Consider the following 19,364-nt stretch of genomic DNA (forward strand, 5'->3'; position numbering starts at 1 on the left):
TTGTTCTTGGCATCAGTTTTGCATTGTGCAGATTCGTAGCTAATTAAATTCCTTAAGCTACGAATAAAGTCGCTCGTGCACATCAGTAGTAAACGGTGGAAATGAGCCACAACATTCTGAAATAACTAGTGAAACAGGCAAGTTGATGAACACAAATGAGACTGAAAATTTTGTTTTACTTAAAGGAGAACAATGGACAGAACAAATCGGAACGCTGGCAGCGCAACCCACTGTTGAGGAACTGGCGGCTAGCATCACAGACGCTATCGCTGAAACAGAGGAATTGACAAAACTGAAATTCCTGGCATCTGCAGATGCTACGGAATTAGAAATAAAAATCGAAACTGAATCCATTGGCGGTGGTTAAAAGGATACCATGAATGAAGAACCAGAGTTAGAGTCAAAACCAGTAATACTTGGAAATGTAAACGATTTATTGAGCATGTTGATCAGTAAAATTAATTATTGGGTTCGAATCCATCAAAGCTCAATCTGAATCAATTAACACCAGCTAACAGTACAATTGATGCACAATTAAGTGAAATGGATGATCAGAACAAACCAATCGAGATTGTTTACAATAATATTGGAATTTTGTAAACGAAATTACATTAAATCAGGAAAGAAATAATTGTAATGAATACCGAAATAGGGAATCTTGAACAGAAATGACGATGTATAGTGAAAAATAGGAAGCATAAATAGTTGTTATGAGATGGAAATAGAGAGGATGGAACAGAAAGTGGAACGGACTGTTGACTCCATTATTGAAAATAAAGTAATTGGAAAGGCAGAACTACAGCGAAAAAATACGAATTTGCAAACCTTAGTCTCGGACGTAGAAATTAGAGTGAAGAAACGACTACGTGGGAGAGAAAAAGAGGGAGTGGAAACGTTAGCGACAACCACTTGCCAAGCATATACACAAGTAACCGAGCCAGGAAAGATATTAGACGAAAACCTGAACTGTATATTATGCTACGCACGTAATACTGAAATCTCAGCGAAGGTGGAAGCGTTTCGATCCCCTCAAAAAACACGGTATTTTACACGCTACTGAATTCATTAAAACTGCCGAAGGGTATTGCCTGAGCCGTGAACAGATAAGAGAGAAATTAACGCTGTAATCGACATGCTAGCAGGCGAAGCTAAGTGATGGGGCCTAAACCTCGATGTTGCTAACTTGAGCTTTAACTAGTTTAACAGGCGTTCTTGAAAGAATATAGGTCAGTGCAGAAGCGGGAGAGCGTATGGCGCGATTCTGTAGAATCAGAGTCGCTGTCAATGAAAGAATTTTGCGAAAATTGGATCCGCAAATTAGAATATTTGCGTGATCGAGGAACTGAATAGGAGATTATCTGTGAGTTGTGGAAAAGCTTCCAGAGGTATGTAGGCAGTAGTTACAGAACAATCACAGCATTCTTAGAAAAGGCCGAAGATGAAGATAAATGGCGGAATAAAGGTAAAAATTTTAATAGCAACTATGACCACAACAAGAACGACCGTGATATCAATAACCATGGCAATAATGGTATCCATCGCCATGGTAACCATAACTCACACCACTATAAAAATAGCAGTGATAGTGGGAACAATACTAGATAAATGAGAGAGAATATGTTACGTGAATATTTTACGTGGTTCTCGGCAGAATTACATTAGGCAGGAGCAAAACGGGCAATTGCGACAGCCTATTAGAAACGGACCTGTCGTACCTAATCATGGAAACGATTAGCGGCGCTGGTGTGGGATGCAATGGGCGTGGGAAGACCTTGGCGGCCCAGAAGAAACCCTACGCAACATCGCTATGACAGGTCGAATGGTTAAATCGGCGGTGGGAGAACGTGCAAGACAAGAGAACGATTAGCACACCCGCTGTAACAATAAATGAAGTTGAAACGGCTGTCGACAAGGTGGTCACTGTCCGTAATAATGATGAAGATAGAGTACCTGTCATTAACGAAGAGGCAGCCGCTGTTCAAGCAAGGACGATACCCCTGGTCCTATTGTGATTCGCCGGTGGAATTAAAGAAGCCGATATCGGAAAAACTTCGTTCTCGCGCAGGGCAACGTGGAAAAAGCAAGGAGGTGTGGCAATCACTTAGGTTGGATATATGTCGAAATAAAGAATTACAGAGGATTGTATGGGAACTGTTTTGTGGAGAGAACGGGCAATATTTGACGCTTCTCAACCGGCCTGTAATTAGAGTTTATGAGGAAAAGGAAACATCAGTAACGAAGAGGCAGGCTTATCCAAATACTGTAGTAACTGAAGTTGCCAGCCTCATCGACGCTGCTCCTGAAGAAAAGTGAAGCGAAATATCTAAAGAGGCACAAGACGAGTTGGTCAATGATGACAGGTTACGACAAATTGAAAGCTACGTGTATTACGTAATCATGTTAAGGCTGACGTACAGTCAGACTAGAGTGATGTGGAGTGCGTGAGCTTCGAAGAAGAATTAGAGAGGAATTAGAAGCAGAACCAGGGCACATTTTCCCAAGAAATTTGGAAGATGGTAGCCATCTTTCGGAAGAAAATTTACGTGACTTGAGAGTTACTGGATTGTTGGTAATGCAAGGTTCATTAATCTAAAAACAATTGACGGAGAGGTTACAGCATTGGGGTCAAAAAGACGTCACCAACTACAGGACAAGTAGATAGCAATTAAGAATGCCCAAGAACAGAAAATTAAAAAAATAGATATCACAGTCGTATGGATTTTTCTGGAATGACCTAGATGTGAATGAGGACATGTTATGAGAAAACAAATACGAATGTGCACTGAACTTGAAATTATTCGAGGTGTAGCAGGACGAAAAAAATATGAGTCGTCAACAAAGTAAGGAGAAATTGGTGCAGGCCATAAGTGGTGCGTTAAGCCTTTCCGAAATTAATTAAGTTACAGGCGATTAGAGAGGCAACAGCTACAGCGGTTTGTGACAAACTATCAAACGATCACTTTGTGCATAACGGAAAACCAAAAAGCGATTTTGTCCGATAACTGTGCACAGTTTATTTTCAAATTAGGGAATGATGATACGGAAAGCAATTGCGCTGAAGTGGTACACATCTCGGCCTACTGCCCGACAGGAAATCTAGCGGACGGCAGATGCGTGAGCAGGTACGATTTTGCCGAATGTACTGTTACCGCAATCAAAGGAGTAAATGTATAAACAGTTTTGAAAGAATTATGAATGCTTTAACGAACGAATGTACAGGATTCATTCCAGAGGAAATCACATTAGACTGTAAGTCTAAGGATTTGGTGGAAGAAACAACTGATTTCCTTAAGCGAGTTAGTATTGACACTGAGGCGAAGAATGAAAGTTTACGAGAGGTAATGTAAAAGAAAGCCGAGGTGCGAAACAGCGTGACAGTACGGTGTGCTAAATTAGCGATTGGTGACCTCGTTTTCGTTAAAGTGAGCGGGAAATCGAGCGAGACTGATAATGTTGTTGTGGTCTTCAGTCCTGAGACTGGTTTGATGCAGCTCTCCATGCTACTCTATCCTGTGCAAGCTCCTTCATCTCCCAGTACCTACTGCAGCCTACATCCTTCTGAATCTGCTTAGTGTATTCATCTCTTGGTCTCCCTCTACGATTTATACCCTCCACGCTACCCTGCAGTACTAAATTAATGATCCCTTTATGCCTCAGAACATGTCCTACCACCCGACCCCTTCTTCTGGCTAAGTTGTGCTACAAACTCCTCTTCTCCCCAATTCCATTCAATACCTACTCATTAGTTATGTGATCTATCCATCTAATCTTCAGTATTCTTCTGTAGCACCACAAACCGAAAGCTTCTATTCTCTTCTTGTCCAAACTATTTATCGTCCATGTTTCACTTCCATACATGGCTACACTCCATACAAACACTTTCACAAACGACTTCCGGACACCTAAATCTATACTCGATGTTAACAAATTTCTCCTCTTCAGAAACGCTTTCCTTGCCATTGCCAGTCTACATTTTATATCATCTCTACTTTGACCATCATCACTTATTTTACTCCCCAAATAGCAAAGCTCCTTTACCCTCCTTTCGAGACACTGCCCATTCCGTTCAACTGCTCTTCCAAGTCCTTTGCTGTCTCTGACAGAAATATAATGTCATCGGCGAACCTCAAAGTTTATGTTTCTTCTCCGTGTATTTTAGTACCTAGTCCGAACTTTTCTTTTGTTTCCTTTACTGCTTGCTCAATATACAGATTGAATAGCATCGGAGAGAGGCTACAACCTGTCTCACTCCCTTCCCAACCACTGCTTCCCTTTCATGTCCCCCGACTCTAATAACTGCCATCTTGTTTCTGTACAAATTGTAAATAGCCTTTCGCTGCCTGTATTTTACCCCTGTCACCTTCAGAATTTGAAAGAGAGTATTCCAGTCAACATTTTCAAAAGCTGTCTCTAAGTCTACAAATGCTAGAAATGTAGGCTTGCCTTTCCTTAATCTTTTTTCTACGATAAGTCGACGTTCGAGATTTCAAAATTTAAATTCATCTACAATGGACCATTTGAGATTGTCATAGCTAAAGCTTAATTTTTAGCTTTTCCTAATTCAGGCAAGCTGTTGCGTGTACGTAACATTGCTGACTTGAATTGTATCAATTAAGAACTGATTAATCCGAGAAGGAATTTGCATTAACATTGTAATCTTTATTGTAATTTTCAAAATGTATTCCAAATTGATGTCTTGGACCTGACAATCATCAAACAATTTGCAAAGATTGTAACGAAAAATGTAGCTTCCAAGGTAAATGTTCCGAAAGCAACTGACATGAAAGAAAAACCCAAGAAATGGCGAATGTATGTAAACGTTACTCTGGTATATGTATCAATTGTAATTTTGTTAACTATATGCTGTAAAAATTATTTTATGTCATGTACTATGAAAGTGAATACCGATCCACTCAGACAATGTATAAGTTTCAGGTGCGTGCATTGTGAGAATATGGGCAGTGTTGAGTTACTCAATGTGTTGGACATATTAGGACTCTGAAATTACTCGGGAGTGGGTTTTCAAAGGCTGCCGGGTAGGTGGAAGTTCTGAAATTCCACTACGCAAACGAATAGAGAGGTCAAGCGTGCAGGTGTGGCGCATGGAACAATGGCATGTCTTGACGGAGCCGCTGCTGGCTCTAGAACACTGTGTCGTCCTTTATAAATACGTTAGGGAACGCGATCCCTTTCTTTTCAGCACAACGACTGTAAAGGTCTCATGTAAACATTTGATTTTGCCTCGTCTCTTTCTCGTAGCACATTGTTTTGTTGTTGTGGTCTTCAGTCCTGAGACTGGTTTGATGCAGCTCTCCATGCTACTCCTTCCTGTGCAAGCTTCTTCGTCTCCCAGTACTTACAGCAGCCTACATCCTTCTGAATCTGCTTAGTGTATTCATCTCTTGGTCTCCCTCTACGATTTTTACTCTCCACGCTGCCCTCCAAAACTAAATTGGTGATCCCTTGATGCCTCACTACACGTCCTACCAACCGATCCCTTCTTCTGGTCAAGTTGTGCCACAAACTTCCCTTCTCCCCAATCCTATTCAACACTTCCTCATTATTTATGTGATATACCCACCTAATCTTCAGCATTCTTCTGTAGCACCACATTTCGAAAGCTTCTATTCTCTTCTTCTCCAAACTATTTCTGGTCCACGTTTCACTTCCATACATGGCTACACTCCATACAAATACTTTCAGAAATGACTTCCTGACACTTAAATCTATACTCGATGTTAACAAATTTCTCTTTTTCAGAAACGCTTTCCTTTCCATTGCCAGTCTAAATTTTATATCCTCTCTACTTCGACCATCATCAGTAATTTTGCTCCCCAAATAGCAAAACTCCTTTACTACTTTAAGTGTCTCATTTCCTAATCTAATTCCCTCAGCATCACCCGACTTAATTCGACTACATTCCATGATCCTCCTTTTGTTTTTGTTGATGTTCATTTTATATCCTCTTTTCAAGAACCTATCCATTCCGTTTAACTGCTCTTCCAAGTCCTTTGCTGTTTCTGACAGAATTACGATGTCACCGGCGAACCTCAAAGTTCTTATTTCTTCTCCATTGATTTTAATACCAACTCCAAATTTACTTTTGTTTCCTTCACTGCTTGCTTAATATACAGATTGAAAAACAGCGGGGAGAGACTACAACCTATCTCACTCCCTTCCCTACCACTGCTTCCCTTTCATGTCCCTCGACTCTTATAACTGCCATCTGGTTTCCGTACAAATTTTAAATAGCTTTTCGCTCCTTGTATTTTACCCCTGCCACCTTCAGAAATTGAAAGAGATTAATCCAGTCAACATTGTCAAAAGCTTTCTCTAAGTCTACAAATGCTAGAGACGTAGGTTTGCCTTTGCTTAATCTAGCTTCTAAGATAAGTCGTAGGGGCAGTATTGCCTCACGTGTTCCAATATTTCTACGGAATCCAAACTGATCTTCCCCGAGGTAAGCTTCTACTAGTTAAGGAAAGCTGAGAAACTTGCTAGACCTAAAGGCAGAAATTAGTTGCCACAAAGAACCTTACTGTCCCAGATAAAACAACGGACGCAGTTAGTGAATTTGGACTCAGGATAAAGTTGTTTTCTGACGTGGAAAAGAAAAATATTGTAGTAATTCTTTAAAATGGGAAATTTAAAAACGAACAAGATATAATTTTCGTAGAACTGATTAAAAGATACAATGTTACTAGGTTTTGACAAATACTTACAGAACATATTCAAAATCAGTTGATTTAAATAGTTTACCACAAGCAGTGGTTCACGCAAGGATTTCTACGGTAATGTCGAAATAACCACATTTTCAGTTTCCATTAGGTTTTCACTGGTCTTATAAAACTTTAGACCGGAATGTCCCTCAGTGATGGACGAAAGAAACATCGAGAATGTTCTACCATGATATGTCGTCAGTAAAAGTGACTAACATTTTTATTCCTTCCACAAACACTTCACTCAAACAACAAAAAAATAAAAACCCGCCTCGATTGCGAAAAAAGCACCTATTGTTAACCTAGGTTTCGGCGTAGATAACTACACCTTCTTCAGAACAACAATAAAACCCACAAGTGCCTAAGAAGACCTTTGTCAATGATTAAAAGAACACCATAGCTGTACATTTATAAACGAATAAAAGGAAAACACAAACAGTACATATGTACAAAGGCAGTTTATGGCGGGTCTTGGCCCATGGAACATAGGCCTGTGTGGGGTGGAGCGTACACCATCAAGTTAAGTAGTGGTTTTGACTTTGTACACATGTGCTGTTTGTGTTTTCCTTTATTCGATTAGAAATTTATAGCTATGGTGTTCTTTTAATCATTGACAAAGGCCTTCTTAGGCACTTGTGGGTTTTATTGTTATTCTGAAGAGGGTGTAGTTATCTACGCCGAAACCTAGGTTAACACTAGGTGCTTTTTTCGCAATCGAGGCGGGTTTTTAGTTTTTTAATATATTAACCGACGATTGCTGACGCGCTGCGATGTTGTAGGTTCTTAACTTCACTCAAAGGTACAAATATCTACACGTTTTATAGACGCAGAGCATGCAGCTTTTTAACTTACAAATACATTCATAAATTTCAAAACCTATATTAGTAAGTTTGAATTTTATCACGAATTCCTTAATGAGAAATTCAGGATATACTTTGCTAGACCTGTGTGAGCTACATCGAAATTAACATCTAGCGCATGCAAATAATACTGTGAAACCCACTGCAATATCTGAGCACCCGGTTCATGTGAGGTCAGCCAAAAACAGTTTGTGGCGATTTTCTCTGTTTATTTGTTTCCATAGTCCAACAGTATTTCACAACATATTCCGCCTGGACTGATACTGGATTAATTTATTTCTCAACTGCCGTATTTACATTGAATTATACAGGAATTATTGTATGAAATGTTACGGACTGCTTTTATACAGACGAACAATGTTTTTCTGTCCTTATTGATAATGTGAGGAATATAAATATGGTATCTTGGATATTCGGGAATCCAGCCGGATGTTCGCGTCGTTCTCGCACGAGAACGACGCGAACATCCGGCTGGATTCCCGAATATCCAAGATGCCAACAGATCGCCGGGAAAGCATGAAGAATTACAATATAAATATGGTTCCAGAGAAGTATGATTTCTTCTTACCAGCAAATAGTACATACTGACGCAAGTCTTATTTGAAAATGTCAAAAGAACGCCAAAACCACGTATCCCAAATAAATTCAGTAGAGGTATAATTGTTGTTGTTCTGAAATGTGCGGTAAGACGCAACAAACTAAGGCACACCAAAACAACTCTGGATATCATGGGTACGTACAGACCTCAAGCCGGCCGCGGTGGTCTCGTGGTTCTAGGCGCGCAGTCCGGAGCCGCGCGACTGCTACGGTCTCAGGTTCGAATCCTGCCTCGGGCATGGATGTGTGTGATGTCCTTAGGTTAGTTAGGTTTAAGTAGTTCTGAGTTCTAGCGGACTTATGACCTCAGCAGTTGAGTCCCAAAGTGCTCAGAGCTATTTGAACCATTTTTTAGACCTCAGTACATCGCTCTAGGTAACTATTTTCGGTCTATTATGACCATCACCACGATCTGAGTACAAAAAGATTTCGAATCACATGGCATTAGAGATACACATTCCATTAGAGATACACACTCATATATCATATACTCCGCAGCTCGTGGTCGTGCGGTAGCATTCTCGCTTCCCGCGCCCGGGTTCCCGGTTTCGATACCCGGCGGGGTCAGGGATTTTCTCTGCCTCGTGATGACTGGGTGTTGTGTGATGTCCTTAGGTTAGTTAGGTTTAAGTAGTTCTAAGTTGTATGGGACTGATGACCATAGGGCTCAGAAACATTTGAACCACATATCATATAGTTAACAAATAATGTTGTGTAATCCATTCGTTTACCAAAAGTGGTTTCCTAAAAATTATGCTATTCGCCAGGTCTTAAGATAGAGAACAATGAACTGAAACTGTTCCTAAAACTGATGTTACTCCAGTTGTCTTAAGAAAAAGAGCGATGTAGCGAATAGAATTAAGTGTTACCCTTTAAGTAAATTACTCCTTTAAGTGTACCTACAGAAGCAACCAGGAAATGAAAGAGATCAAAGTCAGATAAACGGAATCTGCGGTGTTTAGCTATAACAGAATCCGTGTAGGTAGACTATGAACAGTTAATGTGGTTTATTACGAATAGTGTTGTTCCTTATATCTGAGGACAAAAGTAGCATAAGCTCTTACTGCTCCTCCAAAGACTGTTATTCCATACTCTTTAAGAAATAAAATTGATCAATCGAACAGACTTAATCCCGTCCCTGTTAAAGAAACTACTCCTATAAGAGCATTTAATGCGAAGAGCTTGAAATGGAAAGGATCGAAGCGAAAAATACGCAAACTGGAATCGAAGACGAAAACAATTACCAAGTAAGAAAAGTAGGAGCTGTTACTAGATAAAGAATTTGAAACTGTTGAAGCGCAAAAAAGGCTTACAAATTACCTTAAACACATAATATATGTGCACTTTTACAAACATACAGTCCCAAATTAACTCTTAAACATATTTTATTCTGGGGATGTAGCGTAAAACGTGTATACAAAACGCACAGATGTTGCTTCTTGTGATACACAAACGTAGTAATAAATTTCTGATTGGGAAAGGAAAAATTCATCTAGTATCCAAGAATAAATGTTGTCTGTACTATTTTTAAAAATACGTAAGATTCCGAGTACAAAACCCAAATGTAGCACTCCTGTTGTAACTCACTGAACGTGCCCTCAATTGGCGAGATGTGGGGAAACATAATGCGCCTCGGAACATTGTCCTAAATTATCGTTTTGGTGGTCCAGGTGTTACGGCGTGGAGGCATGAAGTTTGATGGTCATACGAACTTCCAGGTTTTTTAACTCTCTACACTCACTGGTGAACGTTATTCTGACATTGTACTCCTTCCCCATGTGCTCCTTATGAGGGATACATTCGACTCTGAAGTCTGTTATGTGAATGCGAACGCGCGTTTGCATCGAACAGCGCTGGTAGAGGAGTTCTTGAAATGAGAGAACATTCGGCGAATGAACGGGAATGTCCGTTCGCCCAATTTAAATCCCATTGAGGCCGTGTGGGATGCGGCACATCCACATTCAGCTACAACCATCCAGCAGTTATCAATTGCGCTAATGGAGGAATTAAATGCCCTGCCGAAAACACTCCTTACCAGCCTTATTGGCCAGGGTGACAGCATGTTGCAGAGCATGCATTGCCAACCGTGGTAATCACACTTGCCTCCGAAATGTTCAGGGGACCATCATGAGTCGCGGTGACTTAGAGTGTATCTGTCTTCGTACAAAGTGTCACTCCTGTTCATCTCATTATGTATTTCTTTAAGTAACTTCCCACACCACAGAGTAGCAGATGTTTCGATGTATGGTCCAAATACCCCCCTCCCTCCCCCATGAACCATAGACCTTTCCATTGGTGTGGAGGCAAGCATACCGTAGTGATACAGCTAGCCGTACCATAGGTGCAACCACAACAGAGGTGTATCTGTTGAGAGGCCAGACAAACATGTGATTTTTGAAGAGGAGCAGGAGCCTTTTCAATATTTTTAGGGGCAACTTTTTGCATGAGTGACTGATCTGCCCTTGTAACGTCAACCAAAATCACCTTGCTCTGCTGTTACTGTGAACGGCTGAAAGCAGGGGAAACCACGGCCGTAATTTTTCCCAAGGGCATGAAGCTCTACTGTGTGGTCGAATGATGATGGCATCGCCTTGGGTAAAATATTCCTGAATCCCCCATTCGGATCTCCAGGTGGAGAAACTCAGGAGGATGTCATTATCAGGAGAAACAAACCTGGCGTTCTACGGGTCGAAGCGTGGAATCTCAGATCCCTTATCAGGCAGGTAGTTTATAAAATTTAAAAAGGGAAATGGATAGGTTAAAGCTGGATATAGCGGGAATTATTGAAGTTCGATGGCAGGAGGAACAGAACTTCTGGTCAAGTGAATGCAGGGTTATAAATACAAAATCAAGTAGGGGGAATGCAGGAGTTTGTTTAATAATGAATAACAAAATTGGAACACGGGTAAGCTACTATGAACAGCACACTGAACGCATGAGTGTAGCGAAGTTAGAAACAAAGCCCACACCCACCACAACAGTACAAGTTTATATGGCAGCTAGCTCTGCAGATGAGTAGGAGATTGAGGACGTGTGTGATGAGATAAAAGAAATTATTCGGATAGTTAAGAGAGACGAAAATTTAACAGTCATGATGGACTAGAATTCGATAGCAGGTAAAGGAAAAGAGGGAAAAGTAGTAGGTGAATATGGACAGGGGGAAAGGAACGAAAGAGTACGCCCTCTGGTAGAATTTTGCGCAGAGCATAATTTAATCACAGCTACGACTTGTTTTAAGAATCGTTAATGAAGGTTACTTACGTGGAAGAGACCTGGAGACACCGGAAGGTTTCAGACTGATTACACAATGTGTTTCAAAAAGAATGTACCTATTACAAAGTATTATTTTGTCCAAACTATCGATTGCTACATCTCGGCTTGGCTATTGGAGAAACAAATACGTAATCTAGTTTATGTTTATGTCCGCTAGATGTCAGTTGTCTTCTGTTTTGCTTGGTAACCGTCATATGTTTAAATTGGCTACTCCGCAGCAAAAATCATTTTGTGTCCTCGAATTTGTGAAGTGCAATTGCGTGATTACAGTGCGAAGACGTTTCAGGTTGAGGTGCCAAATTGATTCTACGTATGGGTGGAACATACGCAGGTGGTATCGATAGTTTCTAGATACAGGATGTGTATGTAAAGGAAAGAGCCCTGGCCGCCTTCGTGTTCGTGAAGGAAATGTTGCTCGAATTCAAACTGGTTTCCAGCGTAGCCCTTCAAAATCAACTCGTCGTGCCACTCGGGAGATACAACCGCCTGCAACAACAATTGGGCGAGTTTTGAGACGTCGGTTGGTTATGAAGCCGTAGAAGCTACAGCTGTAACCAGCTCTGCGTCCTGATGATAAACGGAAAGGTGTGGCATCTCTTACTGAGGTTTTTGATGCTATTGACAATGACAACAGTTTCGCACAACTCACCGTGTTCACTGATGAAGCGCCTTTCCATGTTAGTGCTCTGGTAAACAAACACATTGTTGGAATTTGGGGCCTACTAAACAAACGTGCAGGAATTGAACACGTACGAGATTCGCCCTAACTCAATGTGTTTTGTGCGATATCCCGATCATGCTTTTACGGCAATTCTTCTTTGTTGGAAACTCGGTTAATGGTCAGCACTATCTCGCTATGTTAAAAAACTAATTGTTTCCGAGGCTGCACGAAGACAAGTTTATTTTTCAACAAGACGGGGCACCCACTTACTCGAGTCGCCAAGTGCGTGAATATCTGAATGAAACTCTACCGAACAGTTGGATTGGTCGTCAAGGAGCTGGCGACATGTCATGTCTCAGCTGGGCTCCACGGTCAACTATTTGAAACCGTCTGAGTTCTTTCTGTGGGGAGGGTCAGCGATTTGAAACCGCCTCACTTCTTACTGCGGGGCTTCGTTAAAGACAACTTTTATGTACCACCACACCCAGAGAACCTGGAAGAGTTGAAGAACCAGACCAGTACTACCATAACAGCAGTGACGAAGGGCATGACTGTCCGAGCTGGAGGAATTTGAGTATCTATGTGATATTGTTCGTGTCGCTGATAGAGGACATATTCAACTTGAGATGTTCGTAAGTATGTGTGTAAAGTTCCATATTGGTGTGACTTATAGTTCAATAAATATATGCATTCGAAATACGTATATTGTTTTTGAAACACACGGTGTGACGGTACGACAGAGATTTCGGAACCATGTTCATAGTAAGAAATTTCCAGGGTCAGATGTGGACCCAGGCCACAATTTATTGGTTATGAACAGGAGACTAAACTGAAGTAACTGCAAAAAGGAGATGGGACTTGGATAAACTGAAAGAACCGAGGGTTGTATAGAGTCTCAGAGGGAGCGTGAGGAGACGAATGACAAGAACAAGAGAAAGGAATACAGTAGAACAAGAATGAGTGGCTTGGAGAGATGAAATAGAGAAGGCAGTGGGAAACTATGTAGGACTAGTAGAATTCTTTCTGTAACACAAAGGTTATTGAATTTAAGCGATGAAACGAGCAAATATAAAAATGCAATAAATGAGATAGGTAAAAGGAAATACAAAAGACAAAAATATGAGATCGACAGGAAATGGAAAATGGCTAAGCAGGGTTGGCTAGATCGTAAATATAAGGATGTACAAGCATGTATCACTAATTGTAAGATGGATGTTGCATACAGGAAAATTAAAGAGACCTTTGGAGAATACAGAACCACCTTTATGAATATCAGACGGAAAACCAGTCCTAAGCAAAGAAGGAGAAGCACAAAGATGGTAGGAGTGTATAGAGGCTCTACACAACGGAGATATACATTCATGCTCAAAAGTATCCGAATGACTTGAATAGCCTTTCGCCTGATTCACATGCAACCGGCATAGCGCAGCTGTCTAACAGGTCCTCTAACGTTCCTCGGTACAGTCGTTTGACTATTGAAAATGGTTCCGACAAGTCACCACTACAAACACTGCTTTGTATCGCAGTAACTCAAGATGTAAAGTAATACCAAAATGCCACAAATATCAGGGAGCACCTTATCAAAGATAAGACTGTCCTTAAGGGTTGTAAGTTCACATTTATTACAATAAATGATATACCTAATATGTTAGCACTATCATTGTTACGTCACATAGGTAATACACGTAGTACGTTCGTCGTATTCATGATTTCCTCTTCAAAGTAACATACCGTACTTATTATTTAACACAAAATTACATTAAAAATTTAAGTTATTCACGAGCAGCTAGTTGAGAATATGTATGAACCTCAAATGACACGACGAACCGTCTCGTTTTGCATATGGATTCAAACCCAGGTCATGCAGACTAAGCAAAGATTTCGTGACTGACGGAAACTGACAGTCATTCCTGATCAAGCATACAGCGAGTGATATACCTCGATTTTAGACAGTATCAGTTAGCAAATATCAACTTTAAATTACATAACGTAAACATTTTTAATGGATGCGAATTCCTACCCAGCATCTATTGTCCCTGTTAACGAACTACGAGACCTGTTAAATATTGCTCCTTCACAAGTAACTTACTTGAAATGCCATGACGTAAAGCTTTGTGTTGGACAGGGATTCCAACCCAGAACCAAATCGGGTTGATATCGAAGCACAGTGAACTGTGACATATCGGAATTTCGAGGCCGTAGCTAGATGTTTTCACTGAAATGACAAGACGAAACATAAATTTTTTCCTTCCCATAACTCCAATCCGGCACCTATCGCTGGTATATTCTAGAGAAAACGAAGGTCAAATATGGGTTTGTTGCACCAGCAGCGACATGTGAGCATGTTTGAACTAGAAATAATATAACAAAGAGTTCAGTGCTCGCTGGGAATAGAGCCCCACACATATCGTTGTTGACTGCACACAAAGAGACGTGAGCTACCGAATATTTCTCCACCAGCTGCTCGGAATAACATCTTGAACATATAGTCATCTCGCAAATAGTTCTGTGTCTCAGTGGGAATTAAAAACGTCAGATATCGTTAATGTTGACAACGAATGAAAATACTTTAAATATCAAAATTTTTATCCACCAGCAGATAGGTGTTCTCATGATAGACTTTGATAATACATAATAAAATCTTTAGTGCCGTGGCAGGATTCGAACCCATTCACGCGTAATATGTGAAGATGTTGAGGAATCTGCAGTTTTGAACAAACAACAAATTGTAGCCGAGCTGTATTGTCACGAAGGGATCAAATATTTTTGTACTGTCAGACCCACATACTTACCTTTGGATGAGACCTAGAGAAGATTACACTCTTGGGATAAGGAACGAAACGATTGAACCATACTGTTTCGAGAGATTGAGTTCCTCGAAAGAGGAGATACGAATTCGAATCACAGTCCAGCACCAAATTTTTCAGTGTCTCTAGTTCAGTCAAGTACAAGTAACATAAGAGTCCAGATGTCATGTTTAATGCGGATTCTGGATTATAACGTCTTTCTCTTAAGGTTACCAGAGGTAAAATAAATCTGTTTGTGCCTCTTAAAAGTAAATGCCTGAACCCACGCATTGCACCTGTGATATTTCGTTTCACCAGATCATTGTGGCCACATTTCCGAGCCCCAGGAGCGTGCTGTAATGGATGTAGTGCTCAGCTTACAAAATTAGTCACAGTGGAAAAAATTCGAGTCTCTTAAATGTTGAAGTAGAAGCAAGCTTCTAACGCGGAGATTATGCTATTCTCACGTCAGCAGGCTGTAATGAATCTTCCAGGCATAATAGGCTCGATGTGAAGCCATTTTGATTTTTTACAAATTCAGCAAATTTCTTAGTTCGAGAAAATCCACTGTGAAGTGTAAAGTTACCGGGTAATTCGATTAATACTGTCATTATTACTATCATTTTATTCATACCGCTGCTGGAACACGTGTGCTTGAAGATCCTTTAATGCCTTTTGTTCATTACAGAAGTAGTGTCCCAAGAACAGGTTCTTTCCCTGTCTACGGAATCCTTTTCATGTTCATATCAAACATCAGCAATTATTCGTAGATTACATTAAAACTAAAGTCATTGACGAAGACGTTACTTGATAACAAAAACTCGCTGCCTTTCTTCCTTTACATGCGCCTAGAAATGGCTATCGAGTACTGACAAACTAAGATGCAAGAGATCTTACTGCCTTCCGGTATACGTCGCTGTCAGTCCTTCCATATGATTTGGTCGACTTGACCGGTTCCAAGTTGTGTATGACCGACAATGTTTTAGAAAACCAATTGTTTTCCTTTGCAATAAACATAAAGATTTTCATTCTAAGCTATCCACGTACAAAATTTTCGAAATATTAGTTCAAATTTAATATTCGCTTCTATAATGTAGGAAAGTGTTTCACAGTTGCAAAACTCGCATCCGACACATTGACCTAACACTTAGTCGCTGACCATAAATTCTAGCTACTAGCTGACACGTAGCTACAACACCTCCAGAGCTCAACAACAAATCCTCCAGAACTTTTGCCTTCCACAGCGCTGTGAGATAATGCATATGGCGGGGTCTTGACTTCTGAGAGACAAACAGTTATAGATTTTCTTTTGCACTGAACGACGTTTCCTACAAACAGATAGCGCAATAGGAGCTCAAGTGGAAAGGAACACTTCCTATTTAAATTTGTGCATGCTACACTGTTGGTATTTCTGTGAAGGTGGCAGTTACGTGATTTTATTTCGGTGATTGCAAAATTTGCACTGGGTAGCCGAGGCCGCTAGTTCGTGGTGATTCGGTCAACCAACTAAATGTATTTACTGAGCATGCTCCAAATTACAACACGGAGCATGCGTGATAGAATTCTCATCCAGCGTGGCGCAACGGCGCTACGATAGAAAAATGCGTCAGACAGGAGAGGATTTGGTGGTCTGTTGGACTGATGGTACGTTCTTATACCTCTGGTGTGGGTTCGATTCCCACTTCTGTCAGCGATTTTAGATAGGGAGAGACAGATTCCATTCTCTTCTGGCTACACCAAGTGAGGAAGATAAAATGGCATTGTGGTCTGAAATTCACATTAAAGATGATATTTCTTCTCTACCAACTAGACTTTAGGTTGAACCACAATAAACACAGGAGTGGCGACATGTAGTATCACTGTCACCAGTAATCTTTCTTATACTAGTTATTTATTTCTAGTGACGAACAAACGCTATGTATGGTCACAGCACACTTATTTCATCTTTCATCTGAGCTTCTGTATGTCGATAAAATTGGTTCTGAACTGGAAATGAAACTCAGACCACCCTTAACGCGGAATTTGGTCCCTTCGTGACAATACAGCTCGGCTACAATTTGTTGTTTGTTCAAAACTGCAAATTCCTCAACATCTCCACATAGTACGCGTGAATGAGTTCGAATCCTGGCCTCGCACCAAAGATTTCATTATATATTATCAAACTCAAGCAAGAGGACACCGATCTGCTGGTGGATAAAAATTTTGATATTTAATGTATTTAACCCCCCCACCCCATGAACCATGGATCTTGCCGTTGGTGAGGAGGCTTGCGTGCCTCAGCGATACAGATAGCCGTACCATAGATGCAGCAACAATGGACGGGTATCTGTTGAGAGGCCAGACAAACATGTGGTTCCTGAAGAGGGGCAGCAGCCTTTTCAGTAGTTGCAAGGGCAACAGTCTGGATGATTGACGAATCTGACATTGTAACAATAACCAAAACGGCCTTGCTGTGCTGGTACTGCGAACGGCTGAAAGCAAGGGGAAACAACGGCCGTAATTTTTCCCGAGGGCATGCAGTTTTACTGTATGATTAAATGATGATGGCCTTCTCTTGGGTAAAATATTCCGGAGGTAAAGTAGTCCCCCATTCGGATCTCCGGGCGGGGACTACTCAAGAGGATGTCGTTATCAGGAGAAAGAAAACTGACGTTCTACGTATAGGAGCGTGGAATGTCAGATCCCTTAAACGGCCAGGTAGGTTAGAAAATTTTAAAAGGTAAATGGACAGGTTAAAGTTAGATGTAGTGGGAATTTGTGAAGTTAGTTGGCAGGAGGAACAAGACTTTTGGTCAGGTGACTACAGGGTTATAAACACAAAATCAAATAGGGGTAATGCAGGGGTAGGTTTAATAATGAATAGGGAAATAGGAATGCGGGTAAGCTACTACAAACAGCATAGTGAACGTATTATTGTGGACAAGATAGATACGAAGCCCACACATACTACAGTAGTACAAGTTTATATGCCAACTAGCTCTGCAGATGACGAAGAAATTGAAGAAATGTATGATGAAATAAAAGAAATTATTCAGTTAGTGAAGTGAGATGAAAATTTAATAGTAATGGGTGACTGGAATTCGAGTGTAGGAAAAACGAGAGAAGGAAACGTAGTAGGTGAATATGGATTGGGGCTAATAAATGAAAGAGGAACCCGCCTGGTAGAATTTTGCACAGAGCACAACTTAATCATACACTCCTGGAAATTGAAATAAGAACACCGTGAATTCATTGTCCCAGGAAGGGTAAACTTTATTGACACACTCCTGGGGTCAGATACATCACATGATCACACTGACAGAACCACAGGCACATAGACACAGGCAACAGAGCATGTACAATGTCGGCACTAGTACAGTGTATATCCACCTTTCGCAGCAATGCAGGCTGCTATTCTCCCATAGAGACGATCGTAGAGATGCTGGATGTAGTCCTGTGGAACGGCTTGCCATGCCATTTCCACCTGGCGTCTCAGTTGGACCAGCGTTCGTGCTGGACGTGCAGACCGCGTGAGACGACGCTTCATCCAGTCCCAAACATGCTCAATGGGGGACAGATCCGGAGATCTTGCTGGCCAGGGTAGTTGACTTACACCTTCTAGAGCACGTTGGGTGGCACGGGATACATGCGGACGTGCATTGTCCTGTTGGAACAGCAAGTTCCCTTGCCGGTCTAGGATGGTAGAACGATGGGGTCGAGGACGGTTTGGATGTACCCTGCACTATTCAGTGTCCCCTCGACGATCACCAGAGGTGTACGGCCAGTGTAGGAGATCGCTCCCCACACCATGATGCCGGGTGTTGGCCCTGTGTGCCTCGGTCGTATGCAGTCCTGATTGTGGCGCTCACCTGCACGGCGCCAAACACGCATACGACCATCATTGGCACCAAGGCAGAAGCGACTCTCATCGCTGAAGACGACACGTCTCCATTCGTCCCTCCATTCACGCCTGTCGCGACATCACTGGAGGCGGGCTGCACGATGTTGGGGCGTGAGCGGAAGACGGCCTAACGGTGTGCTGGACCGTAGCCCAGCTTCATGGAGACGGTTGCGAATGGTCCTCGCCGATACCCCAGGAGCAACAGTGTCCCTGATTTGCTGGGAAGTGGCGGTGCGGTCCCCTACGGCACTGCGTAGGATCCTACGGTCTTGGCGTACACCTGTGCGTCGCTGCGGTCCGGTCCCAGGTCGACGGATACGTGCACCTTCCGCCGACCACTGGCGACAACATCGATGTACTGTGGAGACCTCATGCCCCACGTGTTGAGCAATTCGGCGGTACGTCCACCCGGCCTCCCGCATGCCCACTATACGCCCTCGCTCAAAGTCCGTCAACTGCACATACAGTTCACGTCCACGCTGTCGAGGCATGCTACCAGTGTTAAAGACTGCGATGGAGCTCCGTATGCCACGGCAAACTGGCTGACACTGATGGCGGCGGTGCACAAATGCTGCGCAGGTAGCGCCA

This window comes from Schistocerca gregaria, chromosome 7 (assembly GCF_023897955.1).
Source record: "Schistocerca gregaria isolate iqSchGreg1 chromosome 7, iqSchGreg1.2, whole genome shotgun sequence".
NCBI classification, from domain to species: Eukaryota; Metazoa; Arthropoda; class Insecta; order Orthoptera; family Acrididae; genus Schistocerca; species Schistocerca gregaria.